This window comes from Coloeus monedula, assembly GCF_965178545.1.
Source record: "Coloeus monedula genome assembly, chromosome: 6".
NCBI lineage: Eukaryota > Metazoa > Chordata > Aves > Passeriformes > Corvidae > Coloeus > Coloeus monedula.
Genome location: NC_138786.1, coordinates 62,652,944 through 62,658,943, shown reverse-complemented (window position 1 = coordinate 62,658,943; position 6,000 = coordinate 62,652,944).

Below are 6,000 nucleotides of genomic sequence, written 5' to 3'. Positions count from 1 at the left end.
CAGCTCAGAGGCTGCTTCCCTGAACCCTCGCACCAGCGTGGGGCAAGGGGCTCTGGGGATGTGGATTCCAAAGCTGGGCCGAGGGGAATTAAATATCAGAGAGTCATGGAAGGGTTTGGGGTGGAAGGGACCTTAAAGCTCATCTTGTTCCACCCCCTGCCATGGGCAGGGACACCTTCCACTGTCCCAGGCTGCTCCAAGCCCCAATGTCCAGCCTGGCCTTGGGCACTGCCAGGGATCCAGGGGCAGCCACAGCTGCTCTGGGCACCCTGTGCCAGGGCCTCCCCACTCTTCCAGCCAGGAATTCCTTCCCAATCTCCCATCCATCCCTGCCCTCTGGCACTGGGAAGCCATTCCCTGTGTCCTGTCTGTCCATCCCTTGTCCCCAGCCCCTCTCCAGCTCTCCTGGAGCCCCTTCAGGCCCTGGAAGAGGCTCAGAGCTCTCCCTGGAGCCTTCTCTTCTCCAGGTGAGCACCCCCAGCTCTCCCAGCCTGGCTCCAGAGCAGAGGGGCACCAGCCCTTGGAGCATTCTTGTGCATAACTCCAAGTGATAATAATGGAGGAGGTCTGTGCTGGTTTGGGAACTTCCAGCCCAGTCACACAGTGCTGCAGGCAGTGCCAGGCTGGCTGTGTCATCTCACTGGCACAGGTTCCCAGAGAAGCTGTGGCTGCCCCTGGATCCCTGGAAGTGTCCAAGGTGGGGTTGGACGGGGCTTGGAGCAGCCTGGGCTAGTGGAAGGTGCCTCTGCCCATGGCAGGGGGGAAAATGGGATGGGATTTAAGGTCCCTTCCAACCCAAACCATTCCAGGATTCCAGGGCTCTGTGCTCTCCAGGAGAGGAGGTGGCTCTCAGGCATGTCCCCATGCCATGCTCTTGGTCTCCCTCCATGTGAGGGGGAACCCATCTCTGTCCTCACCAACCCCCTGCTGGGGCACGGAATACCCCAAACACAGAAATGTGAGGAAGATTAAGAGAGAAAAATGAGTATTACTATGGCTGGGAGGAAAACACCAGCGGAGAGAGGAGGGGAAGGAATGAATCATTTTTGACAGATGTCCCCACACTGCAAATGCTGCCTGGCTGTGAAAAAAATTCCTGTAAGCTAAGGGGAGCTTCAGTGTTTATCTAAACAGAACAAAAATGGAAAAGCTTCCATAGAATTCCAAAATGGTTTGGAAGGGATCTTAAAGCCCACCCAGTTCCACCCCTGCCATGGGCAGGGACACCTTCTACTAGCCCAGGTGGCTCCAAGCCCCGTCCAGCCTGGCCTTGGACACTTCCAGGGATCCAGGGGCAGCCACAGATTCTGTGGGCAACATTTTTGGTACATCCCACATTTCATGCAGAGGATTGATGTTTTTTTAAAAACTTCATAAATTGCCCTCATTTAGTCTGAATTTTGAAAATATTTCCCAAGGTCTGGCAAAACTCTGTGGGCCACTGAGCTCTGCATCAAATGGCTTCCATCACCTTTACACTGGCTTTCAAAACAGGCCATTAATTCAATTTTTAGGCTGTTTCTTTAGCCCTGAGCAGCCCTGGTGAGGAACTTCTCTCCTGGTGCTCATTACAGCTGTGCTTGTGCCTTTGTGCAGCAAGAAAGCTGTTTGGGGACTAAATACAATTCCTTAATTCCCAATTAATGGTTGTCATCATCTACCCCTCACATAAATAACCCACTGGAGCATGACACAACCTTACACGGTGCCCTGACTCACAGGAAATAATATAAGGTAAAGAAAACCCTTTATCCAAGAAAGGAATAAACAAGACATTTGCCTTTTCAGAAGAGGATGACTCTGGAGGTAAGAAAGCTCTTCCACACAACAATTCCCAGCTTCACTGACTCACTGTATTTATAGGACAAATTATTTCTCACGGCCAAATTTCAAGCATCCCCAGGAAGCTTTAATCTCCAGGCAGAGGAATAAGTCAGAGACCCCACTGGTGGTGGTTTTAATTCTTAAACACCCCATTTTCCATCCACATTTGCACTTGCACGGGCTGCCAACCTGAGCCTGCCTCTGAGGCAGCTCAGCTGATCTCTTGCCAAAAATATGGTGATAGGGAAAGGGAAGGGGCCCAGCAGAAGGTTCCACCTCCAGGGATGCTCTGGAAGGGCAGCAGGGAAAGCCAGAGTCAGGCTGAAGTCACAGGTGGCTCTGTCAACATTCCTGAGGGTTTTATAGGTGAAGGGAAACTCTCAGGGAGCAGTAGTTCCTTCTCCATCGATGTGGAGGATGATTCCTGCCAAGATCCCCTCCAAAACCATCTCTGCAGGGGCAAACACCTCAAATTCCAAAGGTTACAAACACCAGGAAGGTGCATCCTTCCTCTAACACGGAGCAGCGAGGCCATGCACCGCTCCTGCTTCTCTCCAGGCTCTTCCCGAGCTCACCACATCCCCCTCCAGGCACGGGAAGCCAGGGCATGGAGCCCCCAGGGGCTGGGGGACATCGGCGTGCTGGGGATGTTGCGTAAGGAGCCGCATTCCCGAAGATGCGCTCCCCAACTGCAACAGATAAAAATATCCAAGGAGTACGTGTTGCTCTGACTAAAGCACTGCTAAAATAGGAGAGTGCGCAAATCCCGTTTTAGCCGCTCCTTCCGAGCCTCCTGCCTGTCCTCCCGCAGGGCTGGCACGGCACAGCCACGGCGGGGCTGTGTCTCACACCCCCTGACACCACGGATGTGGTCCCCGAGTGTCACCTGTGTCCAGGTGGGTGCTTTTCCCGCTGGGATATTGCTTTGCACTCACTGGGGTGGAGGAAGGAGTGAGGTTAAGATGTGGCTTTGCTCAAGGTCAGGATTTGATTGTAAAAGGTTTTTTAGGAGCTCCTGGGCTTGGGGAAAACTGTGTGGGTCATTTCCCCACATGCTGGTCACAGTCCCCTGGCTCTGGTAAAAACTTCCCTGGTGAGATGTTCTAATCGAATCCCTTTTTTTTATGATGCCTTTCTGTCTGAAATCCCGTCCTCCAGGTCTGCTGCTGTCTGATCTGGCCATTAGACAAATTCTGCCATCCCTGCACGTAGAATCATGGAATGGTTTGGGTTGGAAGGGACCTTAAAGCTCATCCAGTCCCACCCCGTGCCATGGGCAGGGACATCTTCCACTGTCCCAGGCTGCTCCAAGCCCTGTCCAACCTGGCCTTGGACATTCCAGGGATCCAGGGGCAGCCACAGCTTCTCTGAGCGCCCTGTGCCAGGGCCTCCCCACCCTCACAGCCAGGAATTCCTTCCCAGTCTCCCATCCATCCCTGCCCTCTGGCACTGGGAAGCCATTCCCTGTGTCCTGTCCCTCCATCCCTTGTCCCCAGTCCCTCTCCAGCTCTCCTGGAGCCCCTTCAGGCCCTGGAAGAGGCTCTGAGCTCTCCCTGGAGCCTTCTCTTCTCCAGGTGAACACCCCGAGCTCTCCCAGCCTGGCTCCAGCATAGAGTGATGATTTTTGTAGCCTCTCCTGGAGCCCATCAGATGGGATGAAGAACCCAAACTCCCAGTGCAGCCCTTCCCACACCCACCCGTGCTCTGTCACTCCTCATTAACCTGCTTTGCCAGCACTCCCTGCCAGCTGCCAGGACCACATGAACGCAGCATCCCCCTGGGAGGACACTGGAACCGAGCCCATGTTCCTCCTAATTACAGCTCCACACAGGACGGAGCAGGGAAGGAATCAGGAGGGAGCTGGGGTTCCCTTTAATTGGTGCTGGGCTCCAGTTCACCCCCGGAGCTGGGGGCTGCTGGCTGTCCCGGGATCTGTGGGATGTGGGATCTCCCCATGATCTTTGCTCTTGGGAGGAGACACTGGCACCGGGATGAGACTGGGGGACAGGCAGCTGCCTGGGAAGGGGGAGTTCTGCTCCATCCTGAGCACAGGGATGTGCTGCTGGTGCCTCTCCCTCATTTGGGACAGCACAAACCTGATCCCAGCCCAGGGCTGAACATCTGGAGTTGCTTTTCTCTCTTTTTGAGCAGATAACTCCTCAGGACACTCAGCCACCACCACATGTGGCTCCCCATGGCCACAAACCCTCCTGCATGCAGGAGTCTGGAGCAAAGCTGCTTCCCAAGGCTGCAGCAAGGCCCTGAGGAGCTGCTGGAAACCGAGTTGCTGGCAGAGGCCCAGTGGCACTCACGTGATTGCTTGGATGCTTCAGCTCCAAACCAGGGAACTCCAGACCGCTGACTGTGGGCAACATGAGCCAGCTCTGGAGAGGAACCTGCCAGGAGGATGGAAGAGAACTGGGCAGTGACCATGATTCTTTTCCTTTTTCATGAGTCTCCTCGAAGAGAACAAGCTGAGAGGTGACAGCACAGCTCCTGCCCCACTGCCAGAACCACAGAATATCCTGAGCTGGAGGGACCCACAGCGATCATGGAGTCCAACTCCAGGCCCTGCACAGACACTGCAGGAATCCCATCATGTGCCTGAGAGTGGTGTCCAAGCACTCCTGGAGCTCTGGCAGCCTTGGGGCCGTGCCCATTCCCTGGGGAGCCTGGGCCCAGCACCCTCTGGGGGAAGAACCTTTCCCTGATATCCAACCCAAACCTTCCCTGGCACAGCTGTTCCCTCAGGAGCTGGGGAAGGGTCTGTGGGATGACCCACCTTGCCAGGCAGCTCAACTATACAGGAAAAGAAATTATGAATCCTTTTGTACCCCTCAGCAAGTGTCTGTCCCCCTGTCCTTCCGCTGACAACAACAAATCCTGCACACATTGTTAATGGCTTATTAAAATTCACTGGGAGCTTCCACTGCAGGCAGCTAAAATAGAGGCTGCTCAGGGTGCTAAGCCAAATAATTTAAGTTATTCATGTCTGTGATCATGTAAACAAACTGTCAGACATCCAGATGCAGGGAGAAATATCCATGGACTGTAACAGAGACAGGGCTTGGCACACATTCGTTTACTAATCTGATTGTGTGAATAAATTAAGTGACAGTGTTACAAATGTATTCCCTGGGCCCGTGTTCTACTGGATTAAGATGTGATGATTTGGAATCTTGGGCCACTGAGCAAACAGAGGCGTGGCTTGGTGATCGACTGAACCCAAACTGGGTGTACACAGCCCCTTCTTTTCAAATCCATGGGTTAAAGTGTGGGGTAACATCCTGGTGTGTGGTGTGGGGAGCCAGGAGAAGTGTTAGGGAAACAGAGTATGGGAATAGAGCATGGAAAAAGAAGGGGTTGTGTAGATTTGTCCCCCAGATGCTCCAAGGGCTGGAGCCCCTCTGCTCTGGAGCCAGGCTGGGGGAGCTGGGGGTGCTCACCTGGAGAAGAGAAGGATCCAGGGAGAGCTCCGAGCCCCTTGCAGGGCCTAAAGGGGCTCCAGGAGAGCTGGAGAAGAACTGGGGCCAAGGGATGGAGGGACAGGACACAGGGAATGGCTTCCCAGTGCCAGAGGGCAGGGCTGGATGGGAGATTGGGAATTGGGAATTCCTGGCTGTGAGGGTGGGCAGGCCCTGGCACAGGGTGCCCAGAGAAGCTGTGGCGGCCCCTGGATCCCTGGAAGTGTCCAAGGCCAGCTTGGACAGGGCTTGGAGCAGCCTGGGACAGTGGAAGGTGTCCCTGCGCATGGCAGGAGGTTGGAATGGGATGGGCTTGAAGATCCCTTCCAACCCAAACCTGTGATCCAATGTAGGACTGTTTTCAATGGGAAACACACATCCCAGATTTCAGGGCAGCGGTTTTGATGTGTTCCGACCATGGCCAGTAGCTCCTCACAAACATCTCCCTCTGAGATCCAGCTGGGGCTGCGAGGCTCCGTGTGCTGGAGCATTTATCCCATTCTAGGGCAGGCTGCTCCAGTGATTCATCGCCTTCCCCTAAAAATGTGCATCTCATTTCCAGCCAGAATTTTTCTCTGGCTCGAGCTCCTCGCCGTTGGGTATCATTATGCACTGCTTTTATTAGATCAAAAAGGTCTCCAGCACATTCCTCTCCCCCCTGGGAACAGCACAGTGGGGTTGCATTGCCTCTGCATTGTTGAATGGTGTGGGT